At 44.4% G+C, this 25,791-nt stretch overlaps 1 protein-coding gene and 1 pseudogene across 1 annotated transcript in view; one reads left to right on the top strand and one right to left on the bottom strand.

Moving 5' to 3' along the window:
- The window catches only part of KDM4C (lysine demethylase 4C), a 443,969-nt gene that overhangs the window by 9,906 nt on the left and 408,272 nt on the right, over positions 1 to 25,791 (top strand). The gene's annotated exons all lie outside the window — the stretch shown is intronic.
- LOC130038765 (60S ribosomal protein L35a-like) lies at positions 258 to 577 on the bottom strand (annotated as a pseudogene).

Below are 25,791 nucleotides of genomic sequence, written 5' to 3'. Positions count from 1 at the left end.
TTTCTCCTCCTCTTTGTGTTATTACTATTTCTGTTTTTGTTGTTCTTAACTTTTTAATGGGGTGATCATAGTTTATAGTACTACTGAAATCCTCTGACAGTTGCAGAGTCTCTCAACCAACCCCTTCACCAGTGTTTCAGGATTTTAGGATCTCCCCATTACTCCACAAACCCTGCCAGTTTCCTCTTGCATGTGACACCTCTTTTTCTTCTGTGATAATTTTTTTTAAAAAAAGAAATCTACACTTTTCAGTAAGTTTAAATCTTTGATTGGTACAGCATCACATGGATTCTGTGACCAGTTGCCTTAGTAGGAAGATTACTTTGGAATTTGGCTTGAACTGTGCCACTGTTTCTACGAGTTCGAGTTATCTTTCCCGATGACTGTGGTTTTGTTAGGTTTGCGACTGGCCTTCACCGTGTTGTCCTTCACTTTGTATGTGTAAGCACATCTCTTGCCCAGATAGAATTCAGTTTAATCCTGAGCACGATTACCTTTACTTTGAAGGAGAGCTCTGTGCTCCCTCTGACTCCAGAGACCCAGAAAAAATGGCTCTGGACTACAGCCTTCCAGTCATTTGTGCCATTTTATCCATCCAGAACTTGCACTTGCACATTGGATCCCAGCACCCCGTATGGTCTCCTGAACTCTGCCAGTAGTCATCCTTGAGTGCAGAGCCAGGGCAAGCCCTGAGCCACCACTGGGTGTGACTCAACAAACCAGGAAAAAAAAAGTGAACTACAAATTGAGATAAAACTTAACTCTAGAAGCTCCGAGAATGAAACCCTATCAAAGTTATGCCACAAGTAAAAGAAATGAAGTTGTGTTTCAGACAGAGATGAATGTACTGACTTTTAAGCAATGAATGGGAAAGAAAAAGTTGAAAACAGATGTTGTACTTAGAGCCAGATTTGGAGGGAGAGCAAATGCAAAAAAAAAAAAAAGTCTAGAGGAGACACTATCTTCACAAGGAAATGGCACTTGGCTGCCCTTGTATTTCACCGCGTGGCCCCATAAAGCATAACTCTGATTCCCCGGGGGTCAGGGGACCAGCACCATCAGGCCCACATCGCCTCTATCCTCTCCTCTCTCTCAGGCCTCTCTGTTTCTGTGTCATATTTTAACAAAATAATGGTAGAGCCTGTCAAGTTGGGTGGGGCTGCAGTTTCGCTTTCTCCTGGACCAAACTCCAGTCCAGTTCTCCTGCTTGGGAAGTCTGTGTCCAGCTTAAGCACAGCTGTCTGGTGAGAGCAGCCTGGAAAGTGCTTCCTTTCCATTTGTCCCGCCCTCTTCTTTGAAACCCAAATGGCTGTCTCCTTAGTTTTCTCTTGTGCAAAGTCAAAGTAGCACCGTAGTACTGCCCTCCCATTGTTCATCAGTTTGCTCGAGTGGGCACCAGTAACGTCTCCATTGTGAGATTTGTTACTGTTTTGGGCATATCAAATAGCCACAGGGAGCTTGCAGAAGGACGAGGAATCAAACCCCCTACCCGCGGTGCTATCCCTCAAGCAAAGTAAAAGTAGAGTTGTAAATACCTCTACTTCCTTATCTCATTACCTCCACTACTCCATCCCAAGAAGTGACTGTGCTCGAAAAACAGAGTTCTCCTTAGTCCTGGTTTCAAAGCAGGGTTACTGAAAGTCCTTCTGAGAAGGATGCAAACCTTCAGGTCTTTTCTTGTGGGTTTCTTTGGACCACGAATAGCTCAAATGCCTATGCCCTGTCTGATTTGGCGCCTGAAAGGTATTTGGTCAGTCAGATGGAAGTAACCCCCCCTACTGGCCCTTTATCAATTTCTTTGGCTCAATTTGTTACAAACTAAATCAAATTCCAAAGATGATAACAAGGAACTCAAGCCAGGCAGGTGCTTGTGAGGGAATGAGTGAGGGGGCTGAGTGGGTAAAGGCATACCAGAAGAGTGATTGTCATTTGGTCGCTTTCCAGCACCCTTATCAGAAGGAAGGCTTGGCATTGCGACTCTAGGACTGTTTCGCACTGCTGTGAAAGTTTGATCTCTTACCTATTTTGCCAACTGTCCACTGTCCACTGTCCTCCCGTTGTTCATCAATTTGCTCGAGCGGGCCCAGTAACATCTCCATTGGAGACTTTGTTGTTACTGTGTTTGGCATATCGAATACATCACGGGGAGCTTTAAAATGAGTGTCTAGCAAAAGTGCTCTTTTAAGTGTACCCTATTCTGGAATTTTTATTAACATTTTTTTTTGGAGGGTGGAGTGATAGTACAGCAGGTAGCATTTGCCTTGCACACGGCTGACCTAGGTTCTATCTCTGGTATCCCATATGGTCCCCTTGTGCACCACTGGGAACAGTTCCTGAGTACAGAGCCAGGATTAACTGGTGTGGCCCAAAAGCAAAACCAGAATTTTTTCTTTGGCAGCAGGGGCTGGAGGGAGAGTATCTAAAGTAAAAAATAATTTTTATATTTTTAAGCACATGTTAATATAGAAAATGTTTCTTTTTTTAAGGAAAGCTGTTTTAAAAAGGAATCACCTTGAATTTCAGAGTTACAAATTTATTCATAGTTAAATTTCACTCAGTCCTTTAACCAGTCACCAGTTCCCTCTGCCTATGTCCACAGTTTCCCTTATGCTCCCTGGCCTGCCTCTATTGCAAGCACTTTATAGCGACTTTCAGCTTTCCATCTCCCCCAGAGTGACCACTTCCCTTCACCCTTCAGTGTGGTTTTGGACCTTACTGGCTGTTCTTAGGGCTTACTCCTGGCTCTGCACTCAGGTATCACTCTTGGTGGAGCTCAGGGGACCATAAAGGAAGTTGGGGATAGAACCTGGGTTGGTCATGTGCAAGGCAAGTGCCTTACATGCTGTACTATTGTTCTGGACCCTAGGAGGTTTTTTTTTTTTAATTTAGTCTGATTAAGAATGTAATAATGAGGGACCAGAGAGATAGTATAGTCGGTAAGGTAAGATGTCCAGGTTCTTCTTAAACTTCCCTTCTATGTAGTCAACCCGGATTCAATTCCTGGTACCCCATATGGTCTCCTGAGCCTGCCAGGCGCCATCCCAGAGTGCAGAGCCAGGAGTAGCCCCTGAGCACTGCTGAGTGTGGCCCCTAATCAACCAATCAACCAACCTAAATGCAGTAATGGGAGCCAGAGTGCTAGCTCAATAGGCTTAGTACATGCTTGCATGTACTAAACTCAAGTTCAGTCCCCCGACATGTCATATCATTCCCACAGTCCTGGGAGCAGTTGAAGCACAGAAATAGGAATAGTCCCTGAGAACCTCCTGATGTAGTCCAAATTACAAAAAAAGAGAAAAAGAGACTGCTGAGGACTTATTCTTGGCTCTGCTGTCCCTGACCATTTGTGGTTCCAGGGATCAAATCAAGATCAACTGCATGGGAGACAATCTCTCCGGCGCTATTTTATTAAAAATGAAAATGACATTTAGAGCTCTGATTTTTTTTATTTGCTTTTTGGGTTACACCCGGTGTTGCACAGGGGTTCCCCTGGTTCTGCACTCAGGAATTGCTCCTGGCAGTGCTCAGGGGACCATATGGGACGCTGGGAATCGAACCCGGGTCTGCCACGTGTAAAGCAAACGCCCTACTCGCTGTGCTATCACTCCAGCCCCGAGCTCCAATTTCTTATGGATGTGGTTTTAATTAATTAATTAATTAGTTTTGGCTTTTTTGTGTCACACCTGGCGATGCTCAGGGGTTACTCCTGGCTTTGCACTCAGGAATCACTCCTGGTGGTGCTCTGGGGACTATAGGGGATGCTGGGAATTGAACCCCGGGTGGGCCGCGTGCAAGGCAAACGCCCTACCCTCTGTGCTATTGCTCCAGCCCCTCTTATGGATGTGTTTTGAGGATGCTTTTTAGTTACCTTTGTCATTACGATTGTTCATTACTTAGCAGGCTATGTTTACTGTTCTATACTGCATGTTTTCCCTCTCCTGTCTAAATCATTAAAGTTTAGTGAGCCCCGTTATTCATCTTTTTTTGTTAAATGGGGTTTCATCCCTTCTTGCTCTGCTAAAGCATACTGTTGACGAGTGTTCACTTATGGTTGCCCATAGCACTGCAGTATATAAAGTCTTAATAACCCTTGTATCATGATGTCTGTCATTAGTTGAAGGGATGAAGAAGATTTTGAATAAAGCAGGGATAAGTAGTAGGCAGTACCAGTGCTTTATTTCTGCTAAATTTGGAAACTGTTTGTTTATAGTGAGCCTTGCAAGCAATATTGAAGGAAAAAGTGATCATTCACGTGTAATCATGAGCAAATATCTCAAACTCCATGTTTAAAATTGTTTATCTTTGACACTAAATTTACAGTAGATTGAATCAAATATTTAAAAAGATATTTAATGTATCAAATAGAATACCGTATAAAATAGGATTTATAAATATTGATATACTATTTACTAGAAAAGGAATGGGAGCAATTGAAATTAAAAATGTCAAAGTGATGACCTTTGGCTACAAAGATAAGGCGTTTCTGAGGTGTGAGTGGTTGTGGATGCAAGAGAGCGTTATACTTATGCACTTAAATTTCTTAAATATGTGAAATATGTGTCAAAAACTCTGTCAATAACTGTGTAAAACATGGTTCTTTAAATAAAAATCATATAAAAATAACAAAACAAAATAAAATTTTCTTAAATTTATTCTTTTGAATTTTCTCCAAAGATATTCTTTCATCTGGGGGGTAATCGCCGACTTTTAAAGAACTTGCAGTTACAAGTGGTTCTACATGGAAGGTATCTTGCTAAGTGAAATGAGTCAGAAAGAGAGGGACAGACAGAGAAAGACTGCACTCATCTGGGGAATAAAGTAACAAAGTGAGAGACGAACACCCAAGAATAGTTGAGATAAGTCCCAGGAGGTCTGCTCCATGGCTTGGAAGCCAGCAGCACATGCTGGGGGAAAAGGCAGCTTAGATAGAGAAGGGAACACTAAGTAAAGGGTCTTTGGAGGATTCGCTCGGGATGCGAGATGCATGCTGAAAGTAGACTATAGATCGAACACGATGGCCACTCATACCTCTATTGCAAACCACATGCCCTAAAGGAAAGAGAGAGCTAAAGGGAACGCCCTGCCACAGAAGTGGGGTGGGGTGGGGGGCATGGGGTGGGGAGGGTCGGAGGGCTACTGGGTTCATTGGTGGTGGAGAATGGGCACTGGTGGAAGGATGGGCACTCAATCATTGTATAACTGAAACCCAAGCACGAAAGTTTGTAAATCTACAACTGTACCTCATGGTGTTTCAGTAATTAAAAAAAAAAAAAGACCCTGAAAAAAAAATCTAAAGAACTTGTAGTTATACTACATAAGCCTGTTATTTTCGCATCATCATCAGTCCTCTATTCTTCAATGTGTATTCCCTACAAATCCTTATAACAGTGTATACATCAAAATCAAGGGGTTATCATTGATGCGTCAGTATCTTTTAATCTCGAGACCCTGAAATTCACCATTTGGCTGCATGCAAGCAGTTGCTTCAATATTTATGCAGTCTCTCTGGCTCCTGATGCCATTATTTATAGTGATACTTATCATAGGTTTGGTCCATGGTTGCCTTTAGATAGAATCTGAATTCTTTTGACACTTCTCATCATTTTTTTGGTACTCTCTTCCTTTCTGATACAGTGAGATGTCCAGGTTCTTCTTGAACTTACCCTACCCCCTGTACTTAGATGGTGAAATTTTGGTGCTGATTGCGATTATTTGCTTCATATCAACTCAGAGAACAGAAATAGAGAATGTAGATTTATTCAGATATCACGTTTGTGTGTATATATATATATATATACACATAAATAAGTATAGAGACAGTTTTATTAACCAAATGTACTGGTATTGACCCATTCTTGCATTCTTAGAACAATTATTTTTGTTGGGGAACCATACTCAACATAGGGGTTACTCCTGACTCTGTGTCAGGGACCATTCCTGGTGGGTTCAGGGGACTATATGGGGTGTCAGGGATTGAACCTGGGGTGCCAGGGATTGAATCTGGCCAGGTAAATGCCCTACCTGCTGTACTATAGCTCTGGCCCATAGAATAAATTCTTGATAATGATTTATTATTGTCATTATTAGTTTATGGGCCCGGGCTTACTCCTGGCCCTTCACTTATTTTTGGTTTTTTAGATCACACTAGGCAGTGTTCAGGGCTTACTCCTGGTTCTATGCTCGGGGATCACTCCTGGCGGGTCCCAGGGGACCCAGTTTGTAGTGCCGGGTATTGAACCAGGTTGGTCACATGCAAGGCAAGGGCCTTAACCTACTGTACTATCTCTTGGCCCCTCTGAGCTTCTTGTGCTATTAATATGCTACTGATTGGAATTTGCATGCTAATTTTATTTATTTTTAATTTTATTTAAAAAAGTTTTATTTTTCTTTACTTAAACACTGTGGTTTACAAAGATGTTCATGATACATTTGTTACAGGCATTTAGTATTCCAACATGAACCCCAGCATCACTGTGACCTCCCTTCCACCATTATCCCTAGTTTCCCACCCTCCCCAAATCTACCAGTTTAGTATGCACAAAATAATTTATTTTGTATTGTTTGTTACAACTAAGCGGCTAATGGAATTATCAAAAAATACTGCAGTAAAAGAAAATTTGTGAAAAATGTTATACCTCACCATGGGGTCTTTAAATCCTTGAACTCTGAGCGTTTACTAAGCTGTTTGTTCCTAGCTGAGCCTTCTGTGTTATTGCTTTTGTTTGTTGAGCTTAGATGGTTTCTTTGCTACTTTCTCATCTAGTTTGGCATACTCCTACTGGGCTGTCAGTATTGAGGAATTTGGAGGTGTCACTCCAGGAATTCCAGAGTCTGTAGAACTGGGCTGATGAGTTTAGTGGCCACTGTGGGACGTAGGCGTGGCTGCCAGGGCTTCTGAAGTATGTGAAGTGGTGGTGGGGGTGGGGGGAGGCTGCCTGTCTTGACTCCAAGAAGATCCCAGAGTCCTCAGTCTGAAGACCAGTGTACCTGGAATTTTTGTCCGTTTGGTGTCTCTGCAGAGATTAGTCATGAAGCAGTGGAGTTGGGCCACTGGCATGGTGGCAGCTGTGGGTGTGGGGTGTGACTGCCAGGCTTCAGCAGACCAGCTTCCTCCTAAGGGCACCCAGAGTTTTCAGTCAGGGGACTATTTTACCCTTCAGTTCTAGCAATGTGGCTTGCATCTCATCTGTGATAAGTTATGAATCTGGCAAGCTGGGCCTATGAGTATACATGGCGGCAATTACCTGCATGCTAATTTTAAAAAGGAAAAAGGTTTTAAAAAAATTTTTTTTTAATTCTTTAGCTCCCCGTGGCGTATTCGATATGCCAAACACAGTAACAAGAAGTCTCACGATGGATACATTACTGGGCCCGCTCGAGCAAATCGATGAACAACGGGAGGACCGTGACCGTGTCTTTAGGCCATACCCAATGATGCTTAAGGGTTACCCTTGGTTTTGCGCTCAGGAATCACTCCTGGAGCAGCTTGGGGGATCTTATGGTGTTCTGGGGGTCGAACCCAGAACAGTATTTGCTTGGCAACTGTCCAATCCACTGTACTATCACCCTGGCCTCTGAAAAAGGAAAAGTTTTACTAATCTGAGATACAATTCCTAAATGACTCTAAAACACCCTGTTCCGGGCTAGGGAAGATACTAAGTGGGCTGCAGTGTATGCTTTGTGCCTGGATTTGGAACTTGCACCCTGTAGTCTTTGCTGGGATCCACCCCTGAGCTCTGAACAGGGAGTAGCAACTGAGCACTACATTTTTTTTTTCTTAAAGAAGCCAATTTTATTTATTTATTTATTTATTTATTTATTTTTGGGGTCACACCCAGCAATGCTCAGGGGTTACTCCTGGCTTTGCACTCAGGAATTACTCCTGGTGGTGCTTGGGGGAACCATATGGGATGCTGGGGACTGAACCCGGGTCAGCCACATGCAAGGCCCTACCCGCTGTGCTATCACTCTGGCACCTGAGCACTACTTTTTTTTTTTCTTTTTTTGGTTTTTGGGTCACACCCAGCGATGCTCAGGGGTTACTCCTAGCTTTGCACTCAGGAATTACTCCTGGCGGTGCTCAGGGGACCATATGGGATGCTGGGAAAAGAACCCGGGTCAGCCACTTGCTGGCAAACGCCCTACCTGCTGTACTATTGCTCTAGCGCCCCTGAGCACTACTTTTAATTTTACTTTTTTCCTTTCTCTTGTACTGAAGAACAGCTTCAATTACATTGCACTGTTTTTGTTTTTCTTTTGTGTCTTTGGACCACTTGGCAGTATTTAGAGGTAGGTCACTTCTGATGCTGCTGGGGACCCGGTGTGCTGCCAGGTGTTGAACTGGACTTGGCTGCTGCGAGGCAAAAACACCTTAAATCTTGTCCTACTTCTCTGGCCCTGCATTATGTTTTTGAAAAATTTTGCGGGCTCTTTTTGATGTTTTGGATGAACTTGATTGAGCTTGAACTTACTGCAGGCTTGTGGAGCTACATCTGCATCCCTAGCCATGGGAACTAGCTGGAACACCTAGCAAAAGTGTCAGTTATATTTGAGTCCTGTATTTGGAGTACACCAAACATGTAATCAGGTCATTGTTTTCTATTTCCTGCCTGAATTTAAGAGAGCGATTTCCATTTCTGAGTCTTAGTTTCGTCATTTCTCTAGTGGGAATAAGCACAACCTGATGATCTCATAGGAACCTTTAAAGAATAAAATTCAAGGGTTTTTTTTTTTTTCTTTTTGGGTCACACCCGGCTATGCACATGGGTTACTCCTGGCTTTGCACTCAGGAATTTCTCCTGGTGGTGCTCCGGGGACCATATGGTATGCTAGGAATCGAACCTGGGTCAGCCTTGTGCAAGGCAAATGCTCTATCCATTGTACTAGTACTCCAGCCCCTGAAGTGCCGTATGTTTTAAAAAATCATTTATTTTTGGCGTTTGGGCCACACTAGCTGTGTTCAGGGCTTATTTCTCTGTACTCAGGGGTCACTCCCAGGAGACCTTGGGGGAATCAGATGTTGTGCCAGGGATTAAACCTCGGTTGGCTGCAGGCAAAGCAAACACTCTGACTTCTGTAATGTCCCTTGACCCCTGAAGAAGTGATGTATTTTTATTAATTTATTTTATTTTTTGGGGCTGCACTTGTTGGTGCTCTGGGCTTATTCCTGGCTCTTTGCTCAGGGATCACTCTTGGCAGAACTTGGGGGACTATATTGGCTTCCAGGAACTGAACCTGAGTTGGCTTCATGCAAGGCAGGCGCCCTGTCCTCTGTACTGGCCCCCCGTTTCTCAGTTTATTTATTTATTTATTTTTTAAATTTATTTTATTAAAAAATTTTTTTAATAGTGAGACATCATGAGGTACAGTTGCAGACTTACACATTTTTGTGCTTGGGTTTCAATTATGTAATGATCAAATACCATCCCTCCACCAGTGCCACTTCCCACCACCGTTTCTCAATTTTTTAAAGATTCATTTAAACAAGATATTGATGCCTAAAGAGTTGTCAGTGAAGATAAGGACATAGTGTTGAAGGAATTTGATCAGATACTTCTTCCCCACAAAAAACCTGGAAAATTACAGGAATTTATCTTGCTATTAACAACAAAGAAAATAATATGAATCAAACAGAATGTGGCTTAGGGGCCAGAGAGATCATACAGGGGTTAAGGTAGTTACCTGCCTTGCATGCGGCTGACTGCTCTCTGATCCCCCCCATACCACCTGGTTCCCGAGCAGAGAGCCCAAGCAGCCCTTAAACAACACTGGGTGCTCCTTCTCCCTCCAAAATAAGTGCTGATAGGGTTTATTTTTTTATGAACTTTAATTTGGCTTTGTACTTATTAAAAGCCATATTTTTCTAATTATTGGGTAACATGCTGATTTTCTATTGTTCTTGTATTTGTGTTCTACAAATTGGCTTTCTCTTGTTTCGCTTGTCATCCTGTTGATCTTTGATTTGCTCGAGTGGGTGCCAGTAATGTCTCCATTCCTCCCTGTCGCTTGCTAATGTGGCCCAATGGCATCTGCTCGCTCCAGGAACACGAAGAGCCTCAAACAAATTGGCTATAAATTTGAGATTTTGAGGAAAATGAATCTCATTTAGTAGACACTGCAAGTGCCTGGACAAGGAAGCCCTGAATTGGTATCAAGAGAATTGGCCTGTCATTTTTAGTGGATTATTCAGCACAAGCAATACAAAATGATTTATTCGGTCCTGCTTGGGGGCAGGGCTTGGGAGTGGAGGTGGAAACATTCAAAATATGGTGGTGGGAAGGTGTAATGGTGGTGGGATTGGTGTTGGAATATCAAATGTAATTATTTTGAGCAACTTCATAAAAATTCAATGAAAAAAAGAATAGGCCTGGATATATAGATCAGTGGCTGAGTATATTCTTTTTGTTTGGTTTCGGGCCTCCCCCACTGATGTTCAGGGGTTACTCCTGGCTCTTGCACTCAGGAATTATTCCTGTGGTGCTTGAGGGACTAAATGGGGTTCTGAGGATTGAACCTGGGTTGGCTGCATGCCAGGCAAGTACCATATCCGCTGTACTATCTTTCCAGCTCTGAGTTGTTCATGTACAAGGCTTTAGATTTCTTTCCTGCCAGTTTCCACCGCCCAAACCCCACATAAGACAGACTAATGAGTGTAAATGATCAGTAACTACCTGTGAAAGTTACAATGGCAAACACTGTATATAGATTGAAGATAGACCATATCTCTTTCTCTCAACTTGACCTTTTGTCATTATTCTTTAAAATCGTTTTCCTCATACTCATTAATAATGAAAAAATCTCTCACACACAAAAGAAATAGGTCAGTTAATTATTAGCTGGTGTTTTTCAGCCTTTGTTTTTCAGTATAGCTATTACCCATATGGTTTATACAATTATGAATCCTTAGGAATAATTTCAAAGTTGGGTCCCTAAATTGCATTTAAATACACTTTCAAAAACACCTCAAATTTTACTTTATTTTATTTTATTTTATTTTTTTAATTTATTTATTGAATCACTGTGGGAAAGGTTACAAAGCTTTCAGGTTTAGGTCTCAGTCATGCAAATATCAAACACATTTCCCTTTACCAATACTTATTTTTTACCATGAAGAACCCCAATAAAACCCCACCCCCACTCCTCCCAGTCCCTGTGAGGCAGATGAATTCTAGTTAACACTCTATCTGCTTTGATTAGATTCACTGTTTCAATAAAAGATTCACCACTATTATTTAGAGTTTACCCCCCCCAAATCAGACATGCTGAAAAAGCATTGTGAAGTGATTTGCTTTCTACAGCTGGGTTCAAGAATTAAATGTTGGTTTTGGATTTCTGCTATTTTACCTATTGACCCTGGAAGTATTTCTACTGAAAGTCAGATAGTTAAGAAATTGGTTTCTGTGTTCTGGAGTCGTGGCCGTGCTGGAGAGCTGCTCGTGGGGGCAACTGGTGGCCTCGGTAGGGCGTGAAGGGCGGACCGAAACGCCCCCCTTCCCATGAGGTTTTAGTCGCCGCCACACTCCCGGCTCATACCTGCTGTCCACAAGGCTCCCATGTGGCCGCCATCTTTCTTTCCAGAGAGGAGAGGGCAAATGGGGCAACACCCTTTCCCCTCCGGCAGACTTGATGGCTTGGATTAACGCATAGTCCTTTCACTTTTCTGCTCCAAGCTGCTGGGTTCTGCATTAAATCCTTGTGCTTCTGGGGCTGTGGCCGTGCTGGAGAGCCGCTCGTGGGGGGCAACTGGTGGCCTCGGTAGGGCGTGAAGGAAGGACCGGAACGCCCCCCCTTCCCATGAGGTTTTAGTCGCCCCCACTCCCCCGGCTCATACTTGCTGTCCACAAGGCTCCCATGTGGCCGCCATCTTTCTTTCCAGAGAGGAGAGGGCGAATGGGGCAACACCCTTTCCCCTCCGGACAGACATGATGGCCTGGATTAACGCATAGTCCGTTCACTTTTCTGCTCCAGGCTGCCGGGTTCTGCATTAAGTCCTTGTGCTTCTGGGGCTGTGGCCGTGCTGGGGAGCCGCTCGTGGGGGGCAACTGTTGACCTCGGTAGGGCGTGAAGGACGGACCGGAACGCCCCCCTTCCCATGAGGTTTTAGTCGCCCCCACACCCCCGGCTCATACCTGCTGTCCACAAGGCTCCCATGCGGCCGCCATCCTTCTTTCCAGAGAAGAGAGGGCGAATGGGGCAACACCCTTTCCCCTCCGGGCAGAAATGATGGCCTGGGTTAACGCATCGTCCATTCACTTTTCTGCTCCAAGCTGCTGGGTTCTGCATTAAGTCCTTGTGTTTCTGGGGCTGTGGCCGTGCTCCAAACTTAACTCTGATTTTCAGGGAGAAAGATTGGGTGGTTTACTTCTCATTGGTCACTTTGTATATAGAGAGATGTCGCGCGGCCCCATAAGCGGCTGCGTGGTTTTGAGAAAAATTCCTAGTTCCCGCATACTTGAGCTGTGTTTGTAGAGGCTTCTGGTCACTGGGGTTCCATCTGGGGGAGGCGGGATGCGGCACCTACCCCATCTGGAACTTGCGGGTGATCTCGGCTCTTTTTGGAACCTGTTTTTTTTTTTTTTCCTCCGGGATCTGTGGTTCCCGCACCCTCCATGTGGTCCTTCTCTTAGGCTGAATCAAATTTTACTTTATTTTAATTAACTTCTTTGGTGGTTCTGGCAATTAAGCCCAGGACCTCCCACAGGCAAAACAAGTGTTCCAGCACTGAGCCACGGACCTGGACCCCCAAATGTTTCAAATTTGAGACTTAATGTTTGAAAGGAAGAATGTGAGTATTTTATGATCGTGCAGTGGATACGGCGCTTTCCTTGTACTGAATAGACCTCAGATGGGAGTGGGACATAGGCTTCACTACAGAGCTGATGTTGTTATGGGGTCCATCTACACCGCCACCCTCCTCTTGTTCTGAGCAGGCTCTGAGAAACAAAGCAGTGCAGGCAGCAGAAAGGGAAGTTGGGGGAGGGGGACAGCCTGCCTGCTGGAGCTCTTGCTTGCTAGGCAGGGCTGCAGTTACCAAAAACCACAGCAGGTGCCTGGGTGTGGGGGCAGAGGGAGCTGGGGACTCAGCTCTTGCCAGTACTCGGCAACCTTTCCTTCTTGGTTTTCCTGAGGGACACAGCATAAGCTTTGCCAGCTTTTATTTGGAACTGAAAATGATGGAAATGCAAGTTAAAAAAGCGGTTGAAATCTTTGTGGTTGTTTTGTGGTGTCTTACCAATCCCGCTGTCTAAAAGTAGGACTTCAGAAAGTAAATCGGGTTCCTTAAAAGTCTTGACTGAGGGACTGGAGCGATAGTACAGCTGGTAGGGCGTTTGCCTTGCACGTGGCTTACCCAGGTTCGATCCCTGACATCCCAAGTTCCTCAGGCACTGCTGGGAGTAATTCCTGAGTACAGAGCCAAGAGTAACCCCTGAGCATTGCCAGGTTTGACCCAAAAAGACAAAAAGAAAAAAAAGGCTTGGTTATAGTCCCTCTATTCAAGCAGAAGTATTCGCTGATATTGATTGCATGTTTTTAGTCCTTGCTTTACCCAAATCTTAGTGTAATTTTCTTAAAAATTGTCATTACCCAGAACTTAAGTTTTTTGTCTTTTTGTGTTGCTGGAGATTGAGCATAGGGCTTCACATATATAAGACAAGTGTTCTGCCGCAGACATATATCTGGTCAAGAGTTAAGTTTTTTTATATTTCTTTTTTGCTTGTTTCTTGAGACACACTCAGTGATGTACAGGGGCTACTTAAGACTCTATGCTTGCTCATTTGTGGAATATAAAGTAACAATAGAAGACTGACACCTAAGGGTAGTAGAGATAAGGGCCTGGAGGATTGCTCCAGGGCTTGGAAGCCTGCTTCACTTGCTAGGGAAAAAGGCAGCTTGCATAGAGAAGTGACCACTAAGTAAATGATGGTTGGAGGGCTCACTGGGCTGGGAGATGCGTGCTGAAAGTAGACTATGGACCAAACATAATGACCACTTAGTACCTGTATTGCAAAGCATAACACACAAAATGAGAGAGAAAGTAAGAGGGAATGTGCCTGCCACAGAGGTGGGGGAGGGGGATGGGAGTGGCAGGAGGGATACTGGGAGCATTGGTGGTGGAAAATGGGACAGTGGACACTGGTGGAGAGATGGGTACTCTATTATTGTATGACTAAATGTAATAACGAAAGTTTGTAAATCTGAAAGTAGACTACTAAAACTAGCGCACGGTGATTCATTGAGAAAAAACAAAAAACAAACTCTGTGCTTGGGTCACTCCTGGTAGTGTTTTGGGGACCATATGGGCTAGGAGTTGAACCCTAGCCTCCTATGTGCAAAGCATGCACTCCTGCCCTCTGACCATCTTCCAGGCCAATTCTTAAAAACTTACTTAATGAAAACTGTTCAGAATCCCTCCCCGCCCCCCCCCCCCCATCTTTATTATTTTGGAGTCATATTTGGCTCTGTTCAGGGCTTACTTCTGGCTCTGCATTCAGGAATTACTCTTGGTGGTGCTTGGGGGGACCATTTTGGGTGCTGGGGATCAAACCTGCGTCATGTGCATGCAAGGTAAGCTCCTTACCTGCTGTACAATCTCTCTAGCCCCACTTTTTAAAATGTAGTATTTAATTATGCCACACAGTAACAGGAGAGCATAAAATGGCTTGGAAATAAACTGTTGACTGCCAGACATGCAATTCAACTGGTTCTTGCACACAGTAGGGATCGCCGACTAGCCTTGTGTTTTATGAGCTTCAGTGGTGTTTTTCAGAGACTAGTGTCTGGTTTGCTAAATCTTTTGAGCAGAAGGTGATTGAGTGCTTTGTTTGCTAGTAAGAGTAAGTGGCTATAAGTGACTGGCTAGTTTGTTAAATGTCTCAGTTAGTAATTGATTGTATTCAGTGCCACAAAATGAATTTTGAGTCATTCAAGTTAATTTTATTAAGATTCACCAAGGAATTGATTCATTAGGATAGACTACTGGCAAAGGACAGATAGATACAAATAAAACCGTTATCTGATTTACAGCTGGCATTTGTACAACTTTCTTTCCCATTCTCCATTGTTATCAGGTTATGTTGGATAATTGTATAACTAATTGTATAACTCTTAATTTAATTTCAAATAATGGGGCACTGCCCCAGTTAACTTAAGCCAAAAGGAATTTGATATTGGCAGTTAGGTGTTAGAGCCTTGTTGAGGGCTGGAAAAACACTTGGCAAGGTCCCCAGGGATATTTGTTGGAATATCACTGCTGTGTGGTCCCTGGGAGCTGCCATCTGGTCTCAAATACAAAATGGAAGAATCAGGGCTCAAGAATCAGGGCTCAGTATCATTGTGTCTTGGTTAGGTGCTGAGGAGTGATAAGTTTCTGCTGCATTTGCTTGATCCAAGTCAGGCCATCTTAGGTGTTATCTGGGGATTAGAAATACTGTCAGAATGGATACATAAGAGCAAATTATCGCGTCTTTTTCTTCTAGCAAGAAAGATACTATACAGGCCTCTATCTCTTTATTTACTTGGATAATATATTAAAATCTTTACATATTAGAAGAATTGAACTCTTTCTTGGAAATGTCTATTGCAGTCTTATTTATTTATTTATTTATTTATTTATATATTTGCTTTTTGGGTCACACCTGGTGATGCTCAGGGGTTACTCCTGGCTTTGCACTCAGGAATTACTCCTGGCAGTGCTCAGAGGACCATATGGGATGCTGGGAATTGAACCCGGGTCAGCCGCGTGCAAGGCAAACGCCCTACCCGCTGTGCTATCACTCCAGCCCCAGTCTTACTCTTTTAGATTCTGCTGTCTAATGCACATTTTCCAGTTTCCTATTTTGTGACTTGATGCCCAGCTTGGTTTAGCTTTCTTCTCTTATTTTTTCTTTGAAATGGTACTATTTAGTCTCTTGAATTTTCTTCTGTCTTAAATTTTTTTTTTTTTTTTTTTACTTTTTGGGTCACACCCGGCCATGCACAGGGGTTGCTCCTGGCTCTACACCCAGGAATTACTCCTGGCGGTGCTCAGTGGATCATATGGGATGCTGGGAATTGAACCTGGGTCGACTGCATGCAAGGCAAACGCCCTACCCGCTGTGCTATTGCTCCAGCCCCCTTAAATTTTATTTTCATTTGGTTTTTGGGTCACATGTGGTGGTGTTCAGAGTTTACTCCCAGCAGTGCTGGGGGACAGTATGCAGTTCCAGGGATCGAACCCAGTGTCAGCTAGGTACAAAGTGAGCACTTTATCCTCTAACTCTTTCTCTGGTCTGCTGTGCCATCTCTCAAGCCCATGGCCACCTCCTCATCCTACTTCTCCTTCTCCATCTTCCCCTCCTTCCAGCCTCTCACCCCTCTTTCCTCCTAGCTGCCTTTGTTCCCCAGTTCCCCAGTTCTGAGTACCTGAGGGAGTGATGAGCCAGTTTGGGTCAATTCCAGTCAGCAGGATTGGTTGTCAGGACTCAGCCTTTTCCAGAAGGTAATTGGGGGCAGGGGAGGAGGGGAGATGAAGAGGCTGACTTCCATGGGTAGAGACTGAGCAGTAGGGAATTTTTCTGAAAGACCTCAAGGGCCAACTTAGCGTTGATTCTCCTTATTTGTCATAGTTCTGAAAAGTTGCCACAAACGTGGCGGATCTTGGAATTAGCAAGAGAAACACAAGGTATAAAACCACTGATTCTAAATAGTGTACAAAAACAACAGTTACAGTAGGGCTTAATATTGTCTTGTTCGACTTCACTTTGAGGAACACCATGTTGCATGATACAAACATTTTGCCACACGGTCTAAATCTGTGAATGGACACGCACCTGCCACAGACATTGGCTTTTGGGTTACAAGTAAATGTTACCAAATGGGTGAGTTTATCAATATAGGAGTAAAGAGGCTTAACTGTATATGTGGAGGGAGGGTGGTAGCGTGCATTCTGAAGGGGCATTGATGGTGGAGAGTTGCCACAGAAGGCCCTGAATGGGAGCTAAACCTTGAGAGATGGACTTTTGGGGGCTGGAGGGATAGATTAGTGGCTGGAGTGTGTATCTGGCGAGTGAGAGGCCACGAGATGAATGCCCACTGCCGCCACATGTGCCAGGTCTAATTCTGACTCCCTTGCTGTAGACATCCTGGTGCCTGACGCAGTTTCTGTCTGCAGCGCAGCCCTAATGTGTACAAGCATAGTAAAGCGCATAACCCCACTAAAGGAGCACTAGAGCTAAAATGATGGGGCGGCACTGCGGTCAGGAGTTCGACCCCTGCCCCCTGCACATGCATGTGTACCATGATCCCTATGTGTACCACAGTGAGCACCACGAGGAAGTGAGTGCAGCTTCCAGCAAGCATGTGTGCAGGCAGCACATATGTGTACTCTGTGGTCTGAGCACCATAGGGATAACGCATGTATGTAGCCCTTGATCCCTTCAACAGCATTATCAATAGTGGGGACAGAATGGGGACCTAAAAAAGAAAGATGGACTTTGGGGGACCGGAGAGATAGTATAGTGGGTAGGGCATTTGCCTTGCCCAAAGCTGGCCTGGACTTGATTCCTGGCACCTCATAAGGTCTCCAGAAGAGATTCCTGAACACAGAGCCAGAAGTAAGCTCTGGGTACTGTTGCACGTGGTTTCAAAACAACAAAAAAAGCAAAAAGGAAAAAAGAAACCTCAAAACAAAACACTTTACTTTGTCTTTGGTTAACTGAGAAAAGGCCAAAGAAATAGCACAGTAGTTACAAGCATGGGTGTTAGAATTTTTTTTTTTTGGTGGAGGTGGGGGCTTTGGGCCACATCCTGTGATGCTCAGGGGTTACTCCTGACTTTGCACTCAGAAATTACTCCTGGCAGTGGTTGGGGGATCATATTGCATGCTAGGGATCGAACCCAGGTTGGCTGTGTGCAAGGCAAACACCCTACCCGCTGTACTATTGCTCCGGCCCCATGAGTGTTAGAATCTTATATTGGCTTAATTTAGCTCTTACTAATGGGCCAGGGATTCACCATTAAATCATTTTTGGTGAAATGGACTCATGGCCACTGTCTGGGGTGTTAACACTTAGCATGTATGTTGTCACAGTGCCATACAGAGAGCACATCTGACTGTCTAATTACCATCAACAAAAGCTCTGAGCAGCTTGAGTAATTTGATTTAACATAAAGCTGGGATTCCAAGTAAGTTAAGTGGATTTTTGAGGCTTGCTGAAGAAGGCAGGGCCATGGCAGTAGCTTTCATGCTGAAAGGTTTGAAAAATTTTACAACAAGAGTGACACAATTCACTTAATCACTTAATCACTTAACTTCCCGTTAGTCGGCGATTTGCTCCAGTGGGCGCCAGTAACGTCTCCATTTGTCCCTGTCGCGTGCCAGTGTAGCCCAATGGCATCTCTTCGCTCTGGGAACATGAAGAGCCTCAAACCGATCATTCATGATCTTGATGAAGAAGTCTGACCATCTGGTAGGTGGGCGGCCACGCAGTCTTTTGACATCCCGTGGAATCCAGTCGGTAACAGCTCTAGTCCAGCGGTCATCTTTAAGTCTCATTACGTGCCAGACCCATCTGATTTTTGACACCTTGGCAAACGAAACAGCATCCCTGATTCTTGATCGTTGACGGATGTCGGAACTGTGGATTCTTTCTCTCATTTGAGTGAAACGTGATATTCCAAGCATAGCTCTTTCGATTCTTCTTTGGGAGACCTGAATAGCATTCTCATCCTGTTTGCGTAGGGCCCAGGTCTCTGAGGCTTATGTTAATGCAGGAAGAACAGTGGAATCAAAGAGATGTGCCCGGAGCCGGAGGTTCTTCGTCCTCTTAGCTATTTCTTCGATGTTCTTGAAGGCGTTCCAAGCCACTCTCTTCCTCCTGCGCAGCTCGAGTGCCAGGTCATTTGTCATGTTGACCTCTCGACCTAGGTACACATAGCTGTTGCATTCGGAGATGGTCGTTCCGTTGAGAGCGAATGGGGCGTCAGGAACGAGGCTGTTTCTCATAAACATTGTCTTCGTAAGATTCAGCTGTAGTCCTACCTTTCCACACTCACGGTCAAAGTCGGCCAGCATTTGTGCTGCTTGGCTGATGTTTGGTGTTATTAAAACAATGTCATCAGCAAAGCAGAGGTGGTGTAGTTACTGACCATCTATCTTCACTCCCATTCCTTCCCATTCCAGTCGTTGCATGATGTTCTCAAGGGTGGCACTGAAGAGTTTCGGTGAAATGGTATCACCCTGCCGAGCCCCTCTCTTGACATTGATGATTACTTCTTTGTAGAATGGTGAGATCCTGGTAGTGAATCCGCAATACAGCTCACGGAGGATCTTGATGTATTGGGCTTAAAAGCCATGATTGGCTAGGGCTTCAATGACTGCTTCTGTCTCAACAGAATCAAAGGCCTTCTTTAAATCAATGAACATTAAACAGAGTGGCATCTTGAACTCCCGAGAAACCTCAATGAGCTTGGTTATCGTGTGGATTTGGTCGATGGTGCTGAATCCTTTGTGGAACCCGGCTTGCTCGCATGGTTGTCCTTCATCTAGTGTTCTGCCAATCCTATTTAGGATGACTCGAGTGAACAACTTGTAGATGACAGACAATAGGCAAATCGGGCAATAGTTGCCAATGTCATGGATGTCTCCCTTCTTGAACAGTAGTACGGTCCGGCTGGTTTTCCATTGGGACGGAACCTTGCATTCAGACAGGTAGTGTGTGAAGAGCCGAGCCAGTGTATTGATGAGTACTGACGGCAGGTTCTTCAGGTGTTCAGGTTTGACCTTGTCTAGGCCGGGTGCTGTTCGTTTCTATACTGACGAAATGGCGTGTCGGATTTTGGAAGGGAGAACGTTGGGAATGACATATCCATCCTGTGGAATTTGGTATGTCGGCAAGTGGACATGGCTATCGAAGAGATTTGAGTAGAAGTCATGAATAATCTTCTCCATTGCCATTCTGGAGGATGTGATGGATCCATCAGGACGTCGGAGGGCAGTCATCTTGGTCTTATAGTTGGCGAAGGACAGGCGGGCGTTACGAATACTTTTCCCGGCTTCTGCCACATCTACCAGCACTTCTGCTCTTCTCTCTTTGAGGTCTTTCTTGATCGCATATCTGCACTGCTTTGCGAGCTCGGACGTTAGCTTGTGGTTGCCTGAGGCATGCGCCAAACCACGCTGGCGAATAAGCTCAAGAGTTTGCGAAGACAGGCGTTTTTTTGTGGCTATCTCTCTCTTGGCGTTCCTCGCACAATCATGGAGGTGCTGAACCAGTCGATCGTATTCCTTGTCAATGTTGTCAACAGTGGCATCTTCCCATGTTGCTGCAATAGTGCCAAAGAGCTCCCAGTTGGTGGTCATTCTGGGAGTTCTCTTTTTAAACTTTGCAGCCCTTTCTCCCCGCTCTGTGAAGTAGAATTTTGCACGAAGGAGATGGTGGTCCGATCCCGATCGGAATTTTGGGACAACAGCGACATCGGTCACGCAAAACCGTTAATTGAATATGATGTGGTCTATTTCGTTGTGGAATCGTCCATTGGGAGACTCCCATGTCCAACGTTTAGATTCTGCCTTCTGGAACTGTGAGTTACCATGGATGGTCTTGGTTGACATGATGAACTCAGACAGTCTCTCACCCTGTTCGTTCCATTCTAGTTCATGGGTCCCTATGTGAAGTTTTTCAGCTGATCTTCTTGGTCCTATCTTGGCATTAAAATCACCCACAATGATCTTGTAGAAGGTGTGGTCTTCTTTATAGAACTTCTCCAGCTCCATGTAGAACTTCTCGATTTCTCTTTCTTCATAATGAGATGTTGGTGCGTAGACAACGAAGATAGAAACTGCCGGCAGTGAGCCACATCTATTCAAATGTAAACGTCCGATTCGGGTTGTTAGGCATTCGAATGAATCAATGCTCATGGCCAAGTTTGTGTTGACAAGGACACCGACACCTCTTTTATCCCATGTTCCGAGGAACAGTTCTTCTCCAGTGTCAAAAACGGCATGGTGAGATTCGTGCCTTCTTGTCTCGGTCAGACCAATGATGTCGTATTTGATCTTTCGCGCTTGTACCATCAGGTCCTCGATGGATGCATCAGATGCTAGCGTATGTGCATTGAAAGTACAGACGATCATTTTTGTCTTCCTTCGTTGTGGCAGCCTAGGTCGGCCTTGAGATTTTATCGGCCTCTCCTTTCTCATCCTTCTCAGTGCTGCCATGTTGGTGAAGCCTTCAGGGTCAGGTGAATGAGACCAGTTGTAGTTACTGGTTTTGGCATATTGAATACACAATGGATAGCTTGCCAGGCTCTTCCGTGCGGGCGGAATATTCTCAGTAGCTTGCCAGTCTTTCCGAGAGGGATAGGGGCTTTTGGGGCAACCTCTAATCGCCCTCGTAGGTGTTACCATATTTGAACCCTATCAAATATGGTACGACAATTCCGGAAGAGAATTGTCGTACTCTTCCACAATTAACTTCATCAAATTAAAAGAAAGTTCTCTGTTTTTGTGAATAGATGGGACAGAATTGAGGGAATAGGTAAATCTGCTGACTCCAGGAGTAATTGTGGAAAGGGAGGACTAAAGCTTGATAGTCCACATAAATGATAGTGACACTGGATAGAAACTACAGCAGTATTTTCCACGTGGGACACCAGCCTTTGGGGAGGGGCATGTATACTGGGATACTCAGGGGGAAGAGGAATCAGTACTAACCTTGGGTGCCAGTGGGAGCTGCTTCCTGTTTGATTCAAGAAGATGATTTTTCAGGGGATGTTGCTGCATAATTTTTAAAAATTAGCCTGGCAAGCTACCGAGAGTATTCCATATGCCAAACACAGTAACAACAAAGTCTCCAATGGAGACGTTACTGGGCCCGCTTGAGCAAATCGACGATCAACGGGAGGGCCTTTTTTATTTCTGAAATTGTGATGATTGATCAAATAATTTTAGGAACCTTTGGATTAGAGAGTGGCCACGGAAAATGTTCAGGAAGTGAAATAGACAGCAGTTGGCACCACAGTGAGAAGCAAGGGGAGTGGGCGGAGCTTTGGGTTTGCAGTGGAGGGGAGGGTGTGTGTAGGAGACGCTTCCCTCTACCCAATTTGCTCTTTATCTTATGAAGGGTTTGGTCCTGTGAAAGTCTTTTCTTTTTAAATTAAAGTCTTTTTTGGAGCTAGATGCATCCCTTGCCTATAGCTTCGGACCCCTGGTGCTTACTTGTCCTTCTCCCACTGGAAAGCCAATTGAGGATTAATGCTGGTGGGTACCAGGCACAAGGAGGTGAGGAAGACTGGATGGACCAGGCTTCAGCCACAGGCTAGGGTACACGTTGGCCTTTTGGTTTTCTTTTAACTCTCTGTTAGGTGTCAGACTCAGTTTTCTTTTCTCTTGGGATACCCTCTACTGTTGATTTTTGAGAGTAATCGGCAAATATCTGTGCACAATAGACATTTCGATTGCCTGGACTGGATTCAGAGGAGAGAGACCCTTGTTTTCTACTTCTAAGGCATTGACCATTGGGGGGTGAGAGCCTGTCATGCTTGGGTGGGATGGAAAAGAAAGACAAGTGCGGAGATAACCATGGCAGTGTTCAGTGTTTACTCCTGGCTCTGAGCTCAGGGATGACTTCTGTCAAACAAGTGCCCTTCCCCGTGTACTATCAGCCTAGTCCCATAAAAACAACATTTTGATGTTGCAGTTGTTAGAATTATTGGCAACCCTTCCCAGAATGATTTCAGCGTACCAGTGCTTGAGATACCAGATTGCTGTGGGGTCAAAGATTTAATAAAGTATACAAAATATGTATAGTCTTTGTCCTTCCTTCCTTCCTTCCTTCCTTCCTTCCTTCCTTCCTTCCTTCCTTCCCTCCCCCCCTCCGTCCCCCCCCCCCCTTTCTTTCCACAACTGGCAATGCAGAAGGTCTGTTCCTGGCTCTGTGCTCAGGGGTGAACCTGGTGGGACTTGGGGGACCACATGTGGTGCTGGTGCTGATTAAGTGGGTCGATCCAATGCAAGGTGTCTGCCTTACCTCTTGTTTACCTTTCCCAGCTCCCATTGCTGCATTTTTCTACTTCTTTTCTTTGCAAATTTATGTTGATGCATTTACTTCTTATTTATATCTGTCATTTAAAAATTCTGTTAACAGTCTCTGTTCCCACCCCTGCTCACACACCTTCTCCCTCCCACCCCAACTAATTTTGGAATGGAGCCTGTCCTGTATTCTGTATTTAGCCAGTTTGCTTTCTTGTGATGCTCAGTTTGTTCCTCCACCTCTTGGATTTCTTTTTCTTTTTTTTTTTTTTTGCTTTTTGGGTCACACCTGGCGATGCACAGGGATTACTCCTGGCTCTGCACTCAGGAGTTACTCCTGGCGGTGCTCAGGGGACCATATGGGATGCTGGGAATCGAACCCGGGTCGGCCGCGTGCAAGGCAAATGCCCTACCCGCTGTGCTATCTCTCCAGCCCCAGGATTTCTTAATTGGTAGGTTTTTTTTTTTTTTAAATCACTTTCCAGTGCGAAGGATTGACTCTAGCATCTCACATCTAATTGGCAAACATTCGATTTAATGCCTTAGTTAAGATTTACTTTTTTTTTTTTTTTAGGTAAGGCTATTTAATACATGATATTTTGTGTTTTGTTTCACCTCCTTTCATGTTTGTTCATTCCACTGACCCTGTACCTGTCTCTTCCGTTATAAAGCTTCTGGCTATGGGGCTCCAAGGGCTAGAATGTGAGGTTTGCATGCCGGAGCCTTGAGTTTGATATTCCTTACTGCATACTTCCCCCAACACTGACCCCAGAGTAGCTTCCCAGCATTGTGAGGTATGACCCCCAAACAAATAAAAAATAAAATTTCTGGTTAACCTGTCGCCATGTGATTTTAGTATTTATTTATGCTGCTTTCCTTAGATTCATTATTTCATTACTTTTGTTATGATTTTCCTGCCATCAAATCTTTGCTTGCTCTTGATAGGGAATCTCATTTTCTCAGGAAAGTTTACAATAAGGTTTTTATTCCTTCTCTCTGCAGTTTCTTGGAGTAATAGTATGTTAATGTATTCCAGTGGTGACTGATACATTTTGTTTTGTTTTGTTTTTGGGTCACACCCGGTAATGCACAGGGGTCTCTCCTGGCTCATGCACTCAGGAATTACTCTTGGCGGTGCTCGGGGGACCATATGGGATGCTGGGATTCAAACCCGGGTCGGCCACGTGCAAGGCAAATGCCCTACCTGCTGTGCTATCGCTCCAGCCCCAGCGACTGATACCTTTAAAAAAGGAAACGTTAGGTTTAAGAGAGAGCTGAATGGTCAAAATACCTGCCTTGCATGAGGCCACAAGTTAAATTCCTGGAATCACCCATCATGCGTGGAGCCACTCTGTTTGCCGTGCTGTGTGGGACGCTGGGCACCTCATCACACAAGGAAAGAATGCAACCCAGAGAGTAGTGCAACTAGGAGCATGACCCATGTGTGTGACCTTTGGTCACTAAGCAACTTTTAAAAAAAGGAAAGGGAAGAGGTATGTGTAGTAAATTAATAAAATCAAACTAAAGGGTATTGTGGACTTGATATTTTTGAAATATCAGTATACTTATTTTATTATGGACACGATTATATTTAATTGGCTATAGTATATTATTATTTTGATTTTAGTTTTCCCCAGACTTGGCTGGTGGAACCCTTCTCATGTTTATTTTTATGTCCTTTAGGTGCCAGTCATTTTTGGTCATTTTATACTTTATGGATCAGAATGTTCTAGTTCTTCTCCAGTGTGTTCTCTCCTGACTTGGAATTATTCCTTCACTTAAGAAGCCCTAGTTCCTTTTAACGGAGAATGGTTTTCAGTAACCAGAATTTAAGAGCCCATTGTGACTTGGGGGTTTCTAAGGGCCTTTCTTGTAAGAAAGCTAAGAAAGTACACAGACATTTTTCTTTTGGCTGCCATTACGAATGTGTCAGGTTTGCATGGACATGCAGTTCCCCCCTACCAGGCTGATAGCCCTGTATGTGGTCACAAAAGCTGTTTCCTACTCAGCAAAATTCTACTGCACTTGTGTTGTTGTTATTTTTTTTCGAGACACATTCAGTAGTAGATGAACACAAGAACAACTCCTAGCTCAGTGCTTGGGGGCTGTTCCCAGTCCTGTTGGGGGACCATGCAGTGCTGGTGACCAAACGCGGCGCTCCCTGTTTGTATGCACTGCAGCCCTTTAAGCTACCTCCCCTGCCCCTGTGTTCTTTTGACATGATCCTTGTAGTTGTTTACATTTATTTCATTTTATAATGTCTTGGACCACCCCTGTCTGTGCTCAGGGGCTATTCCCAGTGGTGTGTGGAGGAAAGAGCCGAGCAAGGCATGGACCCTGGAGCTGCCATCTGCCATCTGTGAATCATGCACTCTAGTCCTTTGCTCTCTCCCTTCTACGTTTTTATTTTGAAATAAATTCAGGCTTAAAATGAACCACCAAAGAGAACAAAGAACAGACCTTTTACTTCTGTTTTCCAAATATTGGAGTTGTACTATGCGCATCTTTTCTATTTTTATTATTAAAATTTTGGTTTTTTTTTTTTTTTTTTGGGTATCACTTGGCAATGCACAGGAGTTACTCCTGGCTACACACTCAGGAATTACTCCTGGTGGTACTCAGGAGACCATATGGGATGTCAAGGGTCGAACCCAGGTTGGCTGCATGCAAGGCATGTGCCTTAAACCGCTGTGCTCTTGCTCTGGCCATTATTATTATTATTATTTATTTTGTTTTTGGGCCACAACTACCCATGTTCAGGGGTTATTTCCGGCTCTGTACTC

This window comes from Sorex fumeus, unplaced genomic scaffold, assembly GCF_029834395.1.
Source record: "Sorex fumeus unplaced genomic scaffold, SorFum_2.1 ptg000079l, whole genome shotgun sequence".
Lineage (NCBI taxonomy): Eukaryota > Metazoa > Chordata > Mammalia > Eulipotyphla > Soricidae > Sorex > Sorex fumeus.
This window is presented reverse-complemented; position numbering and strand designations above follow the sequence as displayed.